Raw genomic sequence first — 21,123 nt, forward strand, 5'->3', positions numbered from 1 at the left:
ATCATGTCAGGGGGCTGATTTAGTCCAGAAGGTAACGAGAGCCCTTGAAGCAAGATGTTTTCATTCAAACAAGAAGGTCCAGAGTGCAGTGCGGTTGGCTGATTGGGTCATCGGAAGCAATGCTGGGGGTCCAAGACAGGGAAGAGTCAGGGAAGGAGAGTCGGAAGCAGGCTGGTGACCGTGAGGGCAGGAAAAAGAACAAAGTCCTGGAAATGGCCCTAGACTTTGGTGACCAGGAGGTCACTGGTGCTCTGGGAGGAGCCATTTCAGTAGAGGGGTGGGGGAAGGAAACAGGAGGAGGCGAGGCGCAAGCCAAAGGTTACTGTGTAGCTGTGTTGAGGACAGAAACGGAGAGGGGAAGGCAAGTCCTAGAGAGGCAGTGATTTTGGTTTTCGGAAGAACAGAGAAAACTTAACATATCAAGCTCACAAAGGAGATCAGATGAGGAGAAAAGGAAGAAAGCTGGTGAGGATGGTCTCAGCCCTCTTGGGGAAAGAGAAGAGGGGGCCTTCTGCTCAAAGAGAAGGGAAGGAGACAGAGGTTGCTGGGTCCAGGAGAGCAACTCTGGGAGCAGCTGCTGGAAGAAGTACTGGGATGGGGGAAGGACCCCAGACCCCAGGGCCCATCACGGGCAGCCAGGGGTTTGGAGAGCCGCCTGGCAATGCCCAAGCTGGGAGTGGGAGGAAATGGCCAATTGGGTTTAGACCTTAGAGACACCTAGAACTGGGTGCAGCTTAAGACTGGGGGGCTGGGATGCAGGTGAATGAGATTCAGCTATTGCTGCAAGATTTCTTTCCGGTGCTTCCAGTGAACTTAGAGAATAGAAAAGCTATGCTCAGCGGAGAATCTCAACCCGATTCAGCTCAAATGTTCCTTAAAGACTCTGAGTCTGCAATTAGTGGGCTGGACCCTTTAGAGAGCGTCTGTACGCCGCAGATAAACGGCTTCAGAACAGCAATGGTCCTGATATGCAGGAACCATCCTGATTCCAATGGTAGGGCCTGCTGGCCACCAGCCAACTAAGACTGGGGCCCGAACTTCCAGGGCGTCTCTGGAATTCTGCCTGGGATGGCCGGCAAGGAAGAGTCAGTCACTGCTGCAATGACTGTACAATCCTGGGGCCAGGAGCATCTCCTGTTCTTTCTCCTGCTATCAGGAATCTCTGCCCCACAGAGGTGATTTTCGATCTGATGAGCCATGAAGCATGGATAATCTGAGGCTCACTTCAGACGCACGTGATTCATCCAGCCCAAAGATACCTCTGGAGAACTGAGATCGGGAGAGGGTGTTTTGTGAGGTTGCAGGGTCTGGCATTAACAAGGGAGGTCACTTTGTCCATTTAGTAGCTTTTAACCTCTTAAAAATTGTTGTAGTCTTCCCTGAACGACCTCTTCGAGATAATAAGTTCCATATGTTGAATGAACAGAGAATTCTGTCCCATGAGGCCAGCTGTGCCACCTCTGTTCTAAAACTCTCTCCTTTTAATTTCAGAGCGATATTCCCAGGTCTATTTTTTCTGAGCTCATCCAAGTGATGTCCTTTGTCATTCTAGATCTTGATCATTTCTGCTGCTTCAGTACTGAAGTCTTCCAGTGTTTAGTACTCGCTTCTGTACTGACACCGCTCCTAGCCTACTGCCTCCCACCTCCCACCTTTGCCTTGTGTCCTCTCCGGGACCTCTTCTAGCTCCATCGGCTTTTCTTCCTATTCAAGTTCACTTTTTCAGGCATAACTGGGCTAGGTCCCGGGACACCCCTAATGAAAGAGAAGTGGTTCTAGAAGCTCATGTCTGGCCGTTAAGACATGTGCCCGCATAAGGCAGTCTAGACAGAAGGACAATGAAGTTATATAGAAAGGCCTGTGGGAACCCCAGTGAGCATCACTGAACCCTCTGGGGTAGAGGGTGGAGGAAGGGAGCGCCAGAGAGAACAGAATTTTATAGATGGAACCATACAGGGGAGACACAGCCCAAAGATGGGAAGCATCTGTGTCCTCAGTAGCATCTGTAGCACCTGAACAAACCCTTGACCCCCTCTGCCCCCAGAGCCCTGATAAGAGAGACAAAACATATTCAATGGTTCAAGCCAGTTTTTTAAAACAAAACATTACTTTTTAGAGCAGTATTAGGTTCGCAGCAAAGTTGAGCAGCCAGTACAGCGATTTCTCCCGTACACCCTGTCCCACACATGCACAAGCCACCCTCACCATCGACATCCCACACCAGAGCGGAACATTTGTCACCACTGATGAATCTACATTGACACGTCATAACCACCCAAAGTCCATAGGTTATATTACAAATCACTCTTGGTGTTGTAAATTCAATGGGTTTGGACAAATGTGTCCACCATTATAGTGGATACTCAGTCGGACAGAATAATTTCACTGCCTTAAAAATCCTCTGGGCTCTGCCTGTCGATCCTTCTCTCCCCACCAACCTTTGGCAACCACTGATCTTTTTATGGCCTCCATTGGTTTTGCCTTTTCCAGAATGTCATATAGTTGGAATAATAGAGCATGTAACCTTTTCAGATTGGCTTCTTTCACTTAGTGTTATGTATTTAAGTGTCTTCCATCTCTTTCCAAGATCAAGCCATTTTCAAGTACCACTTTATTAAGGTATAATTGACATACAACAAACTGTACATAATTTGATGAGTTTCAATGTCTGTGTACACCTGTGAGACCATCATCACAAGCAAGATAGTAAACATACCCACCCCTTCTGAAGTTTCCCTGTGCACCACTGTGACCCCTCCCTCTCTCCCCTCCCCACTCCACCCTATCCGCAGGCCACCACTGGTCTGCTTTCTGCCTCTATAGATTAGTTTGTATTTTCTAGAATTTTATAGATGGAACCATACAGTATGTAGTCTTTTTTTTTTTTCCTTTGGTCTGTCTTTTTTCATGCAGTGTAATTATTCTGACATCTCTCCATGTTGTTGCAGATATCAATGGTTCATTCTTTTTTACTGCTGAGTAGCATTCCACTGTATGGATATACTGCAATTTGTTTATCCAGAAACCTGTTGATGAACAGGTTGTTTCCACTTTGGGGCTATTAAAAATAAAACTGCTATAAACATTCGCATATAAGTCTTTGTATGGGCACATGCTTTCATTTCTTTGGGGACAATACCTAGGAGTGGTACGGCTGCATCATATGGTAGGTGTTTGCTTATCTTTCAAGTTTTCTAATGTGGTTGCACCCTTTTACATCCTCTCCAGCAGAGTGTGAGAGCTCCAGTGGCTTCATGTCTTCGTTAGCACTTGATATGGTCCGTCTTTTTAATTTAACCCACTCTAATAGGTGTGCAGTGGTGTATCAATGTAGTTTTAATTTGCATTTGTCTAGTGACTAATGATGTGGAGCGTCTTTTCGTACACTTATTTGCCATCCCTGTATCTTCTTTGGTGAAGTGCCCATACTTGTCTCTCATTCATTTTTAATACGACTGCCACAGTAACAATTTCTTTCTGTTGAAATATGTATCTTCTTTACAAAAAAAAAAAAAAAGCACATTCATTGTAGAAAATCACCCTTAACTTTACCATTCAAGATGATTCTCTGTTCATTTTATACATTTCAAATATTTTTCCAGTTTGTAACTTGCATGATAATTTCATTTATAGGTTTATTTTTAATATATAGAGGTTTTTACAAATGCTTTCACTCTGTCTTTGAAGCCATAATTATAAGATCTACTCTCCCCACAAGTTTTGTTTGCTTGGTATTCCTATTTAAATATTTCATCTAATATTTATTTGATAAGTTATAAACTGGGAACTCATATTAGTTTTCTATAGATGTAACAAATGGTCACAAACTTAGTGGCTTAAAACAACACAGATTTATTCCCTTATTATCCTGGAGGTCAGAAGTCTGCAATGGGTCTTAAGGGATTAAAATCAAGGGGTCAGTAGGGCTGTTTCTCCTTCTGGAGGTCCCAGAGAAGAATCTGTGTCCTTGCTTTTTGCAGCTTCTAGAGGCTGCCTACATTCTTTGGCTAGTAGACCCCTGGATCTTTATCTATTCCACTGTCTCTGAAAAGATACACAAGAAACAGATTAACTGTGGTTGCTCCTGAGGAGAGGAGGGAGACCTGGGCGGCTGAAAGACAAAGGTTGAGGTGGGGGAATTTTCACTGCATTCCTCTGGTATGTTTTGAATTTTGAATTGCATGCACTACTGCCTATTCGAAAAATAAATAAAACCTCAACAGTAATAATAAAAATAGTCATTAACTATAAAATAATTTAATATATTGCATAATTTTACAAATATATTAAAGTTCTATATATAAAACAATATGTCAGTAACTTACTATAGTATTAATATTGGAAAAATAAGTAAACAATAAAGCAGATGGACTGCATTTGAAGCCAGTTACTAGCTGTGTGGTCTTGGACAAGTCACTTACCCTTTCTGAGCCTCTGTTTTGCTCTGAGCACAGTGACGGCTGTTACTGGGCAAATTAGAGTCAGGTGGATAGTGGGAGCAAGGGCTGGCACTGCGCACGCGCGGGGAGCTGGTGCCTGGGGTGTGGATCGGCTCTGGGAAGTGGGAGGTGCTGGGCAGAGGACTGGAGGGTAACAGAGCAGGGCCTTCGTGGGGAGGGTGAAGCAGCCTTGGGCCAGCAGTCCCTCCTCTGGGAAGCAGTCACTCTGGTTCCAAAGGCAACTCTAGCCCGAAAGCCTGCAGCGCTGGTCCCACAGTGGGACTTTCTTAGTCCCTGGCCTCTTCTTGGCCTCTTTCCTTTCAGCCACCAACAGGATAAACGCTTTGAGTTTATACGGCCCCAGACGCCTGCCCAGGCCGAGTCCCTGATTGCTTCCTGGCTGGGGCCGGAGGATAACTGAGAAGCCAGAAGGGCTGCCGAGGCCCCTTCCCCGCGGCCCAGTTACTCCTGAATTTCTCCTCCTTCCCGCAGTCGGGCGCCCCCTGCCGGCGCGCGGGCCGTCAGCGCCTTCCCGGCAGTTCTTTATTCTCCGGAAGGAGAGGAGTCAGGAATCAACTAGTGGGTCATGAGTTAGGGAAGTGGCTTCTTCCTTACCTCGTTTTGGTCGTGGGTAAAACTGAAGCACCAAAAGTTTGAGTCACAAGAGCAGGGCAGGGAGGCTGGGCTGCCGGGAAGTCCAGCCCCCGACCCACCGGGCTCAAGCTGCGCTGTCCTTTCACCTCCTAACCCACTTTTAAAAATCAAATTAGCTCACAGAGAGAACAAGCTAGTGATTACCGGGGCGGGGGACAAACTGGGGTGGGGTAGTGAGGGTAAGGTAGGCTCAAGGATGTATTGTACAACTCTGGGAATATAGCCAATATTCTGTAATAACTGTAAGTAGAAAGTAACATTTAAAACTGTATTAAAATTTTTTTTAATTAAAAAAATTAAATTCTGTAAAGGGAAATCAAAGATGGCTTGTTTTCATCTGGTCTCTGTAGTCCCCTCCCCCCAGCCCCATACAGTTGTTCAGTTGTAACCAACAGATTTATTTGTTCATAAATAAGCAGTGGGAAAATGGAAATGTTTTAATTCTTCCTTCTCTGTAGCATCCCTGACTCACTCAGACTGGCCTCCTGTAGCGCCTTGAAGAGAGCTAGATTTAGAAGAAATATTACTTCAGCTCTCAGGATGGCAAAAGATCTAGCCAGGAGGCAGAGACTCTGGAAAAGTGCTAATAAATTGTTACTGCCTGCTATTAAAAGGATCGATAAGGTAAGACCAGAAATAACTGATGGGAGGGACTTGGGAAGTGGCACCTGGCGGCTCAGAACACCTCTGGCTGGGGCAGGACCCACCTTCTTCGGCAGAACCTTGGGCAGCTTCATTCATTGCTTTGGAGATCAGTAGTTACTGATGCTGGTTATGAAGAATTAAATCAGATGTCATGTGGGGCAGTTCAGGTATCAGGGAAATTGCCTAATTTATGTCTGTAGCCTTGAAAATGCACCAACATACCTCTTCTGTGATTGTATTCGGGATGCTCTCATGGGACAGAATTGGGGTATGGGGTGCTGTTTCCTTGTGAGGCTTCCCCAGGACAGGAAGGAGCCCAGGTGTGCTGCTGGCTTCTGCACGCCTGCCCAGCTCATGCATCTTGTTCCTTGAGACTTCCCTGCCTTTCTGTATGCAGGCAGCCCCCGGGGGAGGCAGTATGGGCCCCACAGCCAGACGGACACGTGGTGGGCCGGGCTCTCCTGTGGGACTAACCTTTCTTCCAGTCAGCACACCTCCCAAGATCCAAGAGGACCAATCCATGCGTCCAACAGCCTGAACTTTTTTTTTTTTTTTTTTTTTTTGGTGATGTGTGGGCCTCTTACTGTCGTGGCCTCTCCTGTTGCGGAGCACAGGCTCCGGACGCGCAGGCTCAGCGGCCATGGCTCACGGGCCCAGCTGCTCTGCGGCATGTGGGATCTTCCCGGACCGGGGCACAAACCCGTGTCCCCTGCATCGGCAGGCAGACTCTCAACCACTAAGCCACCCGGGAAGCCCTAACAGCCTGATCTTTCAGTCACACACATCTCTGTCCATCTGCTCACTTTTTTTCCCGGTCAACTGTGCCAGCAGAGAGGCCTGTGGTGGGATTCCAAAGTGCCCCAGGAGGCTTGTTAGCTGGAAGTCCTGCCTGTCCACCTCCTCCAATTCTTGCATAGAACTCCCAATCTTTAGAACCTCCAGAATGCCTTGAGCAGACCACATGTTTCTATCGACCATCCTCCCAACACAGAGAAGTGTTTGCAGTCTCAAGGATCAGCGCTGGGAATCAGCTGTCCCTGCAAAGAGCAAGACCATGAAACAACGGGATATGAATGAGGTGCAAAGTGAGGGGCTGGGTCTATGGAGGGTGGCTGGGCAGGAAACTCCAGAATCTGGAAGTTGCCTGAGGATGTACGAAAAGGCAAAATAGGCCAGTTATGTGTGGCGCCCTTGCTATCTCCTCTTCACTTTCTTTTGCACATGCCCTTCAATGCTTAGCTCTTCTGCTCAGGGAAGCTCTGTTGCTACCTCTTTCCGGAGGCGGCCAGGTTCAAGGCCATTCCTTTCCCTTTCTCCCAAACAAGCGCAGCCTGCTTTCAGCAGGAGCCCAAGCTCACCAGCAGCCTGGGTGTCATGGGCTTACTGGGAAACCGTTTCACAGGCATCTGAGGAACACTGAGTGTGCACAGTGGCCTGGGCTGCCCACATAATGACAGTTAGTGGAGCTACCACTCTCCTTACTGTGTGGGGAGCATTCTGAGTGCTAGAATTATCCCTTGCCCAGAGCTACTCAACATCCCAGTCCTGGAGCCCAGATCTGGCCCAAAAGCCAGGCTCTGTCCTCGACACTTCACCCCTCCTCTTCTGTAGGGGCCTCAGGAAGATGGATCTCTTAACAGGGGCAGTGAAGGCTCTAGACTGACAAGGGAATGCCTTAGGGGCCCAGATCCTTGACCTTTGCTGATAATGGTACATAAAGATCACAGGAAAGCCAGGACCTGAGGAGGTTATGGCTGGGAAGTGACCGAAGACACTGGCAGCTCCTTAGATCACCCTGGGGCTGCCTGGCCTGCTGGGAACAAAGCTGGAATACTCTTGATCTAGGGAAATACAGCCTAAAATAGCCGTTCCCCAGGTGATATAACCAGAGCCTGAACAGGGAGAGAATCACAGGCAGGCAAAGGGCCTGGCCTCTTTGAAGGGGGAGTCCAGCACGGAAGGCCCTGGGCAGGGGCGGGGGGATGGGGGTGGGGCAGGTTGCAGACATGGAGGTCTGACCACGCCAAGGCCGAGAACAGCCCTCAGGAGATCCACACTCCTGGGGTTCGCTGGACCCTGCCCGGCTTGCTGGAGGCCCAGTGCAGCCTGGAGCTCTGATGTGCCCGTGGACTTCCAGTTGGCATTTCTACACTTTGTAGCAGCCAACTTGTGCAGTTGGCAGCGTGCCACAAAACAAGTTAGGAAATTGCAGAGGGGTGGCTGACAGAGACAGCTGCCCATCCTCCTGCCCGGAAGCTCATTTGGTGGGAGCCGAGGGTTCATCCACACGTGCCCGGAAGGGAGGGCCCTTGGGCAGCAGGGAGCAGGCCCTGGTTTGATACTGGCGGCCCTTGCCAGCAGGCAGGGGCACAGATTGGTGAGGCTTTGGGTCCCATAAGGGTGGAACTGGTGGCCAGGCATTTCAGGCTCTGTCCTCCACTCGGCCTGCAGGTGACAGCTCACCCTGTGTCTGGAGAGGCTGGGCGCTTCTTTCGGTGAGGCCTTCAAAGACGGCCAGCTTCTCCCTCCTGGGGAGTCTCGAACCAGAGCCTGTCTCCAGCCTTTGGAGGCTATGAAACAGCCTCACTTCTGTTTTCAGAGATTCACTGCTGGAACCGTTCATACCACTCACCACTCCACAGCGTGGAATGACACAGAGTGGCCCCTGGCCAAAGGGTCATCACCCCAAGGGGCCTCGTAGGCAAGTGCGCCCCTGGGAGTCAAGCCAGTGTGCGTGTGAGCTCCTGCAACGCCACGTACTAGTTGAGTGGCCTTGGCCTAGGGACTGAATCCCTCTGAGTATGAGAATCAGAATTCCTGATTTCCTCCCTGCCTGCCTGTCCTCCTCAAAGAAGTCACATTCCAGGAGTCCCCAGGCCAGGTGGGTTGGAGGAATAACATGGAGGCTGTGAAGGGATGGAAGCACCCATTGATCCAGGAGAATCCAGTGTGTGAGTACCAAGCAGTTAGCATCCGGTGGACCCAGCAGGGATGGCCACCCCTTCACACCCTGCCCCGCTGAGATGCAGGGCACATCCTGCTGGGCACTCAGCTCCTGCCTCTGCAGCCAGGCCAGCCCCAGGAGGGACTAATAACAGTAATAGTGATTATAGCCACCACCCGCTGACCCTGACTCTGTGCCCGACACTCTTACAGGCAATTTATATCTATTACAAACTCATTTAATGCTAACAACAATGGTAACTCTTTTAATGCCCTGTACTGTTGGTATCCAATTTATAGATGGTGAAACTGAGAAGTTAAAGGACTTGTCCAAAGTCACATAGTTGATAAGTGGCAGTTCTTAGATTCAAACCAAAGCAATCCAGCTTGACTCAAGAGAGTGCTTTTAAGGACTAAGCTGAGGTGTCTCTTAAGGATATCGTCAGCACCGCTGTCAACAGAGGCCAAGTGCAGAATCATGGAGGAGCAGGTTCTGGGGACCCAAGTCTGTTCCATGTACAGAGCACAGGGCTCTGTCGCCTTACCACCAGTGTAGAATAGATGCTCTGGAGCCAGGTGGCAGCCAGCAGAGCTAAAGGACAGCCTCCCTCTGGGGCTGGGAAGAAAGAATCCATGGAGAGCTCCTTCCCTGGGTGTTGGGCCCCTCCTGAGCCCCTCCATTGACACTGAGCTCGGTAATTCTGCTCCGAACCCTGAAATGGAACAGCACAGGCCCTGACAAAACAGCAAACCCTGGGGAGAATAGCAGCAGAATTAGAGTAACAAATGCCTAACTCTGCGGCGGGAGCTACATAAGCATTAGAATGGAAATTAACCTGGAGAAGAGAAAGCTCGAATGAACTTTAGGGACTGGTTTTTGTTTTTTTTCCATTCCATAGATTGCCTTTCAGAGAGAAAATTAAACACTAAACAGAAAGCAAATGTTCCAGGGAAGAGGGACTCTGCTTTCCCGTTGGTAGCCCGAATGCTCAGGCTGGGCTTGCCTCTGAGGTCCCCATCAGACCCGAAGCCTGGTGCCATGGCCTACGTGTCCCGGCCACCTTCTGCATATACTGTGGATGTCGGGGGTGATGAGGGCCTATCTCTATATAACTAACCTTCAGTAAAGGGAGCTGAGGCGGGACAGCCATAACGCATCAGCTGAAACTATTAGAGCCACTACTTGCTGCCTGGGATGATCCCAGCTCTAAGGGGAGCTTTTATGAAGCTGCAGAATTCCCAGGGAGTCTGCAGGACTGGGGCATCCCAGCAGAGAAGCAGCAGCCATTACACTAGTCACAACGCCCTCAGCCTGCCGTCTCTCCCCACTCCTCCCCCACCTCCATTCAGTTCCCGGCCTCTGCACCCTAATTATTCGTGGGCTGGGGGGTGGAACACGCAGAGGCCCGACTCTCATAATTATATTAAGAGCTTTTGACAGGACCAAGCTTTCTGGCTTCTATTTCTGTCTTGTTGAAATTCTACTGTGCTGAAATAAATGTGAGGGGAAGAATCCGTCAATCCTTTCTGGAAAACAGGGGAGACAGCAGAGTTTATTGTGCGCCCAGCACTCCCATCCACAGGGAGATTTATGGCTTGTCCTCTTGACTAACAGGAAGATTGCCCAGACTGAGGTCAGGTGGGAGGTGGGAATGTCTCAGAGTTAAATGTATTGCATTCAGTTTTATGCCAATATCAAATCATAGGGCTGAAAGTGACCTCCAGGGGCTCTCTGGCCTACCCCTGTTCCTATCTCATGGGCTGGCTCTCTCCTTGCACCCCTGTTCTTGTCTTGACCTGACACGTGGTAGTTTGCCTTGTCAGGTATAAAAAACGTTAGCGCTGGCAAAGTCAAGGCCATTGGCCAGGACCTTCAACTGGCATGTTGGCCAAGGTCCTGACTGCCTTCCATCCCCAGCCACCTGCTTCTCTGACCTCAAGGGAGTTAGCAGGGTAAGAGCATAATGGCTGACACTGCAGGACTCCTGCAGGGAACAGTGGAGGTGGAGGCATGAGGGTAAAAGGTCAAGAAAAGCCCCCTGGACAAATAGTCACCTGCTCTCCCTGAAGACCCGCACAATAACCAACATTATCGATTATATACCATATGCCAAGTCCTGAGTTCAGCACATAGCATGGTGCATCTAATTTAAGCCTCATGACAATGCTATGAACTAAGCATTATTAGCCCGTTTTGGAGATGAAGAAGTAGAGGCTCAGACAGTTTAAGTAACTCATCCAGTGTCATACGGAGAGTTTCATGATTGGAATTGTATTTATAACTCAAGTTTTGAACCCAGACAATCGCGGGTCCTCAGACCAGCTCATTTTATTATTATTTTGCTTTATTCATTAGCAAGTTTTGCACCCGTGCATGAGTAAGTCACATCATGAGAATCTGTGTCTCATTTTCTTCATCTGGGGCCACATGAGCACAGACTGTGGACTCGGACCTGCGTCTCCACCACTACTTGCTCTGTGACCTTGGCACCTCACAGGGTCTGCTTTCTGTCATCCAAATAGAGCTAGTACCTCCCACATGATAATGTTGCCAAGCACATAATAGATGCTCAATAAATGGTGTCGTTTACCATTATTATCAATAATAATATCTTTATTTCAGTCTTATTTAATCGTCCAGCTCCAACAAGAGGGATGACGCTCTTGTACTTTATGCATTTATTTAAATGGATCTGTTTAACCATTAGATGGTGGCTTCATTTGAATGGAAGCCTCTAGAGTCAGGGGCTCTCATAATTTTCTGTGAAGCCCACTCTCTCCCATTTCCTCATCTTCATAGCACCCGCCTTGTAATATTTATCAGTTGGGCCCAGATTAGGTCACAGAAGGGCTGCAACTACTGACAAGCATGCGTAGGAATGCAGTCAGTCCAAACAAATATCCACAAGGAAACCCACCAAAAGGTGAATTCATTCCAACAACTTTCGAGTAGGAGAAAAAAACAAAGAAAGGGTTGGAAAGACGAGGCCCACTGGCTTTGACTAAATGCTTCACTTTGGCCTGGATGTTTTGTCCTCAGGCAAAGCCCGCAAACACCTCTGGCTGAATCTCTGCACTTCCTGGGTTCTGCAGCTATGTCCTACGAAAAGGAAATGGTTTCTCCGAAAACCCAATAACCCGCCTCCCGCTGTCCTGCCTGTAGGTATCAGGCAAGCACCTATTTAGGCAGGAAGGGAGACAGCAAGCAGAAATGAAGATGTTCCTCTTTAAGTGTATGAGGTCAGGTGTAGCTCCTAGAAAATCAAAATCAGGTCTTTGGAAGAAACCTCATTCCAGCACAGATGGTCTTGACTGACAAGCCCAGCCAGCCTTTAGAGTGAGAGTTGAGACAAAGCTAAAGTAACAGGACTTTCCAGCAAGGTAAGAGGTTGTATTTCAAGGGGAAAAGATGTTTTAAACCTGCATATTCATACTCAAATCCCTGGGCTCCCTTTGCCTTTCTTTTTTTCTTCTATTAGATTCATTTTTCTAAGGTCTACAGCAATTATCTTGAAAGGGAAATTTTAAAACACTGCACCTTGCTCATGGTCAGGTGGCAATGATTTTTTTTTTTTTTTTTTCTAAATTGGATCACCCATTTTGTATTTATTCATCCCTCTTGCCTCCACGTCTCTCTCTCCCCAGCTCTGGGACAGGCCCAGAGACATCACTCCCACGAGGAGCCATCTTTGAGTCAGCATCACTCTCTAGCTCCATCCCATTCTCATCCCTCTATGTCAGTGCTGGTGGGGAGATCTCAGGGCTGATACCCAAAGGCTGGAAGGCACAGGGTGCACTCACATGCCTGGGTTTGTATCCTGGCTCCCCGCTTAGAGCTGTTTGAGCTTGGGCAAGTTACTTAACGTCTCTGGGCTTCAGTTTCCTCATTGGTAAAATGAGGAATGAGAACTAGGGCAATTAAGACAAAGTGTGCTTCCAACAGTGCCCAGCATGTGAGAAGTACTGGGTGAGTGGCATCTATTATTAATAGCCATTATTAGCCATAGATTCATAATATAATCTCATAGATCTCTCTACTCACATCATCCCAAAGACTATCTGTGGTCATCTGGGATGATACCTTTTGGGCATAAGAGCTGGGCATTGCACACCACACCATGTGTACACACCACACAGTGTGTGCACACCACAGAGAGGGGTTTCCTGAGGCCCAGAGAGGCACCTTTGCTCAACCAAGTGAGGGCCAGGACTGGAGATCAGGTGGCCTCATCCTCGGGCTGAAAGTTACTAGTCAGCCTAAGATTTAAAAACTTTGGCAGAAGAAGAATCACTCTCGAGACTCAAATCACATGAAGCTGAGCCTGGGTACGTGTGTTGTGCTCAAATGAAGCAGCTTATGATGTGGGTATTCAATTGCTATAATCTGTTCTAAATTTAAGCATGCAAAACGTCAAGTTATCTCACTATTTTGCTTCAGTTAAAAAAAAAAAAAGATTTAGATTTATGACTGGATGTTACAAGAACTGCTGCTTCATTTCAAATCCTGGCAGGTCCCTCCAAAGAAGCAATTGACTAAGAAGTCACTTCCTGAGCTGAAGGTCAGTGTGTTGGCCCTGGAATGAACATCGGTGCACCAGCGATAAGAGCCAAGTGCTCTCTCCTGCCATTTTCGGGTGAGGTTGGGGGGAGGCCTTGAGGCTCCAGCTGCTCCTGGCACCACCTATGCTCCCCATATGGCCCCCAGCCCCCTCCGCTGTGCCCCTCCCACAGAGTGCTGCCACAGAGCTCCACGGGGCATGTCTGTAAGACCTGGGATGCTGCATGCCCTTGCCCTCAGACCCTTGGCAAAAGTGTACCCATCTGAAAGGGCTCCCCTGGACTTAGTGCTGGGGCCTAAGGGACAGTGCCTGGCTTTGGGATCCCGAGTCACTTTTAAATGTCCTTTCAATGTCTGGGAATTCAAGAAGGTACCAGGGTAGGTTAAATATATTTCTCCTGGTTTATGTGTTCTTGGGTAACAACCTTTCAAAACATCCCTTTTCCTTATCAAATGTCTGATAAGAAAACTTCCAGATGGCTAAAAATCCCCTTTAAATAGACAAAGGAAATGGGACCTGGGAGCATTTTTTATTCACTTTCTAACCAGGTCTGGTTACCCCCTCTGTCTGGTATAGATAAGCAAACATTTACTTGTTTGTAACTTAGAGCCAGGAGGGCAGAACTCTGTTGTGTATCTGGTGCTTTCACAGCTCGAGTAAGAGTACTGTCGATCATAAATTGTCAACGGCTCCCCAACCCCAAGAGCTGCTCCAAAGACCACCTGATCTAAAGTCATCCCTGATCAATTGCCATTTCATCTCCCCATCTTAATTCTCAGCACGACTCCCCCAAAGTTTTCTTGTTTGTTTGTTTATCTACGGTCTCCAGAGCACAAGAATGTAAACTCCTGACGTCAACCTTGACCACAGCTGTGTCCACGGAGCCCAGAACAGTGAGTTGTTCAACACTCAAGGCTCTTTACTGTGTTAACCCTTGTTATGCAGGAGAGGCCAGGAAACAAGTGGAGAACCAGAAGAGGAAGGAAAGACCCATGGGGTAGGGGAACATCTGGATATCCACCAAGTAAAGGAAGCTGTTTCCAGGAGAAATCCAAGGAAGGAAAAATCCAGAGCCTGATGACAACGTGGGGATAGAAGAGGCTAGAAGGCCCGGCTTCCTTCCTTCTGCATTGCTGGACCTACAGGAATAAACAAGAGTTTCAAGCCTCAACGGAGCTTTTCAGTCACGCTTCTCCTTCAGCAAGCTGCCTGATGTTCACGTGATCCTCTTTCACATCCTCTGAGCCCATAAATAGTCTCAAAGCAGCTGCTGGAATCCCTCCTTCCGTCTGCTCCCATCGCCCCTCATCATAGCCACAGGGGCTGTGGCATCAAAGGTCACACTGGACAGTGTTGGGAGCGTAACCCTGTGGGTGGCCATGCCACCTACCTAAGCTGAGAAGATGGCTGCATGGACCTCACACACTGAGATGTAAGTCAAGGAAGAGCCCACAGAGTGGGGGAGGGAGTTAGGCCTGGGGACAGTGCTCAGGAGCATTGCCAGATGCAGCCAGGAGGGGCTTTGAGCAGTGGATTGGTCAGCTCAGGCTGCAGAACAAAATACCGTAGACTCGGTGGCTTAAACAACAGAAATTTATTTCTCAGCTCTGGAGGAAGGAAGTCCAAGGTCAGGTGCCAACAGGTTTGGCTTCTTCTGAGACCTCTGTCCTTGGCTCACAGATGGCCACCTTCTCACTGTGTCCTCACAAGGTCTTTCCTCTGTGCATCTCTCTGGTGTTTCTCTGTGTGTCCAAGTTTCCTTATTTTATAAGGACATCAGTCATATTGGATTATAGCCCATCCTACTGGCCTCATTTTAACTTAATCACCTCTCTAAAGGCTCTATCTCCAATCACATTCAGAAGTACTGAGGGTTAGGATTCAACATATGAATTTAGGGAGGACACAAATTAGCCCATAATAAGCAGTGTAGGAGCATGGAACCATGGGCACCACTGGCTTTGGAGGTTTGAAAGGGTGGGAGGTGGAAAAGAAAGAGGCAGTAGCAACTAGAACCAAGGGTGAAGTCCGGAGTTTAAAACCACCAGTTAGAATTGGGATTGTGTTACGGGTTGACTTGTTCCCCCTCCCTCCCCCAAATATCTTGAAATCCTATCCTCTAGAACCCCAGAATGTGGCCTTATTTGAACGTAGTGTCTTTACACAGGTAATCAAGTTAAAATGAGGTTATTAGGGTGGGTCCTAATCAAATGTGACCGATGTCCTTATAAAAAGGGGAAATTTGGACACAGAGAGACACACAGAGAAGGAAGATGACGTGAACATGGAGGACTAGAAGGAGCAATCTACGAGCCAAGGAATGCCAAAAATTGCCCACAAACTACCAGAAGCCGTGTAGACAAGTAAGGATTCCCCTACAGTTTTCAAGGGGAGCATTGTTTTTTGACCTTATAATCTAGATATTATTTTTTTATAACATCATTGTAAGATTTTTCCAAATTCAGAATTTAAAAAAAATTTTACCTACCCTTCTTTCTTGTATCTCAGGCCTATTGAGGATTCTTTTTTTTTTCCTCTCTTTCTCTTTCTGTCTCTCTTTATAGTATAGACTTTAGAATTTCAATTAGTAAGCGTTTGGAGATCAACGTCCTCAGTGTTTATCTGAAAATGTCTTTATTTTGCCTTTGTTCTTGAGAAGTAGTTCTGCTAAGTATTTCTGTCTAGCTTGACAACTATCTTATCTGAGCATACTGAAGATATTGTCTTACAATTTTCTGACTTCCATTGTTGCTGCTAAGTCAGCTGTCAGTCTAATTATCACTTGTTTGTGGTTATCTTTCCTTTCTCACTGGCTGTCTTAAAGATGTCATTGCCTCTGATTTCTGCAGTTTTGCTATGATGTGTCTAAGTACGTTCTTTTGTCTACCTTCCTCTTAGTTATTCTGCTTGGAAGTCATAGGGCTTCCTGACTGAAGATTTGTGTCTTTCATAGTATTTGGAAAATTTCTCTCTCTCTCTCTCTCTCTCTCTCTCTCTCTCTCTCTGGGAGAGGAGATATGCTAATCAACTTTTTATTTTAAAACAATTTTAGGTTTACAGAAGCACAAAGATAGTGTAAAGATAGAAGGTAGTACATATACCCCACACCCAATTTCCCCTATTATTAACATTTTACATTAGTAAGGGGCAGTCTCATTTGCTTTAAAATTCTGCTTCTTACCAGTTCTCTTTGTCCTCTTCTTCTATAACTCTCATTAGATGTATATTGGCATTTTTACTCTATCTTAAATGTTTGTTAACCATTCTTTCATATTTTCTATCTCTTTTGACACCTCTTCTTCCATGTAATTTATTTAGACCTATCTTCCAGTTCACCAATTCTCTCTTCAGCTGTGTCCAAACTGCTGTTTAACCCATTGATTAGTATTTTATATTTCATTTGTGATAGTCTTTACTTCTATAAGTTCTACTTGGATATTTTTCAAATTTCATCTGAACATTATCACTTTGATACCTGCTGCTCCTTACTAGTGTCTTTAATTCCTACTTTGTTTCTTTAAACAGGTTGTATTCTATATTTTATAATCCCGATATCTGAAGTCTTTGTAGTTCTGGTCTTTATTTTTTATTCTGACTCTTATTCATGAAATATTGTTTCATTTTCTCTTTTGTGATTTTTTTTGTAAATGCCTATTTGTTGCAACTCTATCAGTGAAAATTAAGGCCTGGCTTGAGAGCATGACTAGTGTTTGCTTATGCCAAATGGGGGAACAACAGCCAAGAGTCACCTAAGTGACAGTTCTTGGGTTGGGAGAGGGGGTTACTTGTCTAAGGTCAAGACAGACAGTTGTCCCTGTTGTTTGTCTCTGAGTGCCATAATGGTTCCTGCGTTTCTAATTTCCCTTTCCTCTGTGGGTGTAACTCTTTCTAAAACCTATAAATACTTGTGGTGGCCTTTGATCTGCCTCCCCCCTTTGAATCCATCCCCCTGGGCACTAATATTCTAGACCAGTGGGCTGCACACAATGCCCCCAGGGTTTACTTGCTTCTGTATTGTGCTGACTTACATTCCTGGATTCCTGCAGCTGTTCTGCACCAGGTCACCACCACAATGCTCTCTAAACCACACATAATGTGTATACTTTATATTACAAAACACACCCTAAAATATATAATCATGTACATATTTAAATAACATATATTATATATACATGTTTATGAATATAAACAACTGAGCAGTTATTATTATGCTGAAGAAGACATGGAAGGAGTAGGAAAGAAGGATGAGTTCATTCATACTAGGGCAGCAACAGCAAAATAAGACAGACAAGGATTTGCCCAATATATTTACACTCATGAAGTAGGAGCATGAGTGGGATACCTGTTTTAGTATCTGACACCTTGTTAAGGTAAATAAGAAAAGTTTCATTAAGAATTCCAGGGCTTCCCTGGTGGCGCAGTGGTTGAGAGTCCGCCTGCCGATGCAGGGCCCTGGTCCGTGAGGATCCCACATGCCGCGGAGCGGCTGGGCCCGTGGGACATGGCCACTGGGCCTGCGCGTCTGGAGCCTGTGCTCCGTGGTGGGAGAGGCCACAACAGTGAGAGGCCCGCGAACTGCAAAAAAAAAAAAAAAAAGAAAGAAAGAAAAATAAGAATTCCAGACATGCCAGCAATAATTTTTGGATGTCATGGTTTCCACACAAGGGAGGGAAGAGGAAGGCTGGGAGGATGACAGGGCAGCTTCCCTGTGCTACTGACTTTGCCAGCACTTGAGCCCTGGCAGGGAGTTAGAAAAAGCTGATGTTAGCAACCTCAGGCATATGACTAACAAACATTCCCAACCCTTCTTGATCCACTTCTTAGTTCTCTTTCCAATCACACTCAGCAAAGTTGCACTTTTACCTTCATAGCTCATTATCTGAGTTACCATTGTTCCTGTTTCTCTCAAAGTCGGTTTCCAATTCTCAGAATCTCTCTTCTCAGCTCTCCTGACAGCCCTTTTCATAGGTATATAAATATATTTCTCCTAGTTCTTCTTTAGCTCTGTGTGCCCGGGTGACCAAGGCAACACACGGCTATGGAAGTGACTACCCCTGAAATGGGGTCAGATAATGAGAAAGTGAGTGTGTTTAGGCCTCTGATGCCCGGGGATACAATGGCATCCTATCTTTATGTGTGATTTGAAGTCAGCTTGCCTTTGAATGAGACAGGTCTGAACCATCACTGGTGCCAAAATAAACTCTTTGTTTACTCCAAGCCACTAAGGAGCACACTTTTAGCTCATCTCTGTTGAGAATGCTGGATCCCTGTGACAGTCAAAGAGGCTTCACTTTTGGCAATGAATAGGAGGCGCTGCCATGGTGATGATGCTCCCCGACTTTTATTTTCCATTTGTGGCTTCTCAAAGCTGAGGCCCTGGTGAACTTTTCCTCTCTTTTCTAGGTCATGAAGAGGAAACCTGGATTCTAGATGACTGCAAAGAGGTAAAATATCTCCAAAAGATAAAATTCTTTCCAAAAGATCTTAATAACAGAATGGTGCTATATTTTGTGAAATCATATTACAAAATGAATTTCGCTATGATGGAGACAAAAACAGACTCACAGCAATAAAAGCATAGCTTACCTTAAGAGACAAAAATAAAGGTATCCTGTATTGGCCATTTGTAAACTTTTATAAATTCTCTGTTTATGTCATTTTAAAATCCTTTTTTTCTTTTAGATTATCTTTTTTTAAAAAATTCACCTTTCTTACTGATCTCCATCTGTGCGGATAATAGTCTCCAACTTGGTGGCTTAAAAAAAAAAAAAAAGACTTTTTTCTTTCTTTACTAGAGAAGTTTTGAATTTTATAAGCTCAAATCTGTCAATCTTTTTTTTTATGCCTCCTGAATTTTTTGGGTTTTGTTTTGTCTTGTTTAGGAAGGCCTTTCTTATCTCAAGATTACAAAGAGATATTCTAATTATCTAGGTTTTCCTTTTACATCTTGATCTTTAATCTACCTGGAATTTATTTTTGTGTATGATATGGGATAAGGATCCCACTTAATTTTTTTCCTTTTATGAGTAGCCCTCATTGCTCCTTACTGGCCTGTTTGGCTGCCTTGAAAAGATGAGCCTGGAAATAATCAGCCTGCAAGGTATTGCTGAGATCAGCAGCAGGATTCTGTTCTGTTCTAACTGCGTAAGTGGTAGGGTTATTTTCAAGCGGAAAAAGTGCAAGTGAAACCAACCATGAATGCTTAGTTGTAACAAACATGAATAACTTGCTGGTTTTCTTCCAGAAGATGCTCTGACCATAGGGCTCTACCACCTCAAATTCATTTCCTTTCAATTTTAAAAGGAATTATTATACATTTGCTTTATACCCTGAACACTGGGAATGATCGTACAACATACATCCCCTATGCTCAAAATGCTTAGTCTTATGGGAAAACCAATTATATATCAATATCTATATCTATGTAATATAAATATATACACATGCAGCTGAGTTGAATAAACACTCTAAGGCAGTGTATATTAATGCACTATGATGCGGTAATGAATTCCTATCTCCCCTCCAAGTCCTCGAGAGGGTAGGATGGTGTCACTGTCGTTTTCATTGGCCTGGAACAAAGTAGGAGATTGGTAAACGTAGGCTGAATGGAATTGAAATAGCAGGTAGCATCGGAACTGAGAGAAGAGAGAAATCTTCATAGTTAATAAAGGTCAGAGGATGTTTCCTAGAGGCGACACTGTGCTGGCCCTAAGGATCTGGAGAGATAGAAAAGAGGAGGGAGGGGCTGCCAGGGTCATCTGACCCTGAGTATTGTCTCCCTGGGAACCAATTTTCTCTGTTCTCACATATCAGTTCAGGTTGTCTAGGGGGGAATCGAAAAGGTGCAAACATGGTGTTGATCTCTCTCAATCATCAAATGCTCCCAGAGCCCCGTAGCTTTTCAAACCCGTGGAAATAGATTCTCTGGGACCAACGTCCCTACTGACGCTCCTCTCTGCAGGAGCGACCAGCCGAGCGTGAGTCGCACGCGGGAATCCATCTGACACAGGGCTTTAGCGCTGTGAGTACACACTGTGCTCACAGAGCAGAAGATACAAAACACCCTTGGCCGTCTCGTCAGAAGCCCGAGTCTGACGTCTCCTCCCACAGCCATTGCTAGTGTCAGTCACCAAACAGCAGCGGGTTTTCTGCCCAAGAACAGGAGCGACACAGCTGGCCCTGGAGATGCTGAGCCTTCAGGTCAGCCCTGAGGAGGACAAGGAAAAGAGACTGAAGACAAAAGAATGGACCCGGGCTTCCCTGGTGGCGCAGTGGTTGAGAATCTGCCTGCTAATGCAGGGGACACGGGTTCGAGCCCTGGTCTGGGAGGATCCCACATGGCACGGAGCAACTGGGCCCGTGAGCCACAGCTACTGAGCCTGCACGTCTGGAGCCTGTGCTCCGCAACAAGAGAGGCCGCCATAGTGAGAGGCCCGCGCACCGCAATGAAGAGTGGCCCCCGCTTGCCACAACTACAGAAAGCCCTCGCACAGAAACGAAGACCCAACACAGCAAAAATAAATAAATTACACAACATTACACCTACCCACAACATCTTCAAAAAAAAAAAGAATGGACCCAAGCCCACACCCTAAGTCAGAGCCCCCTGAATTTGCCTGGCACATTTCCTGGGACCCCAGGACACTGGGAGAAGGGGGCACGTGGCTGTGACCTAGGCCAGGAGAATACAGGTTCATGCAGACCAAGCTCCTCTGCACCCTTCTCTGCTAACGAGGACCCTGTGCCCAGCCTGTTGGAGCAGAAAGGTGGAAAATCAGACACCCTCCTGGCCTCCCACGGGCGAGAGGATGCTTCACGGAAGGCCCGGGGAATGATGAGCTTTTCTCTCTCTTGAAGGGTGCTATTGACCCCGCCCAGCTCTG

General features: G+C 46.6%; 1 long non-coding RNA gene across 9 annotated transcripts in view; it reads left to right on the forward strand.

Moving 5' to 3' along the window:
- LOC137209991 (uncharacterized) overlaps positions 1-21,123 on the forward strand; it is a 127,269-nt gene that overhangs the window by 35,961 nt on the left and 70,185 nt on the right. For 4 of the 9 annotated variants that reach the window (XR_010936216.1, XR_010936218.1, XR_010936214.1 and 1 more), the window contains exons 1-4: positions 5,563-5,717; positions 13,193-13,315; positions 14,186-14,672; positions 18,644-18,684. This is a non-coding gene — a long non-coding RNA (uncharacterized lncRNA). Of the gene's footprint in view, positions 1-5,560; positions 5,718-13,192; positions 13,316-14,185; positions 14,673-15,482; positions 15,604-18,643; positions 18,685-21,123 lie in introns of those variants that run through there. The other 5 variants (XR_010936213.1, XR_010936219.1, XR_010936211.1 and 2 more) reach the window with 4 other exon arrangements.

The sequence above is a fragment of the Pseudorca crassidens genome, chromosome 17, assembly GCF_039906515.1.
Source record: "Pseudorca crassidens isolate mPseCra1 chromosome 17, mPseCra1.hap1, whole genome shotgun sequence".
Lineage (NCBI taxonomy): Eukaryota > Metazoa > Chordata > Mammalia > Artiodactyla > Delphinidae > Pseudorca > Pseudorca crassidens.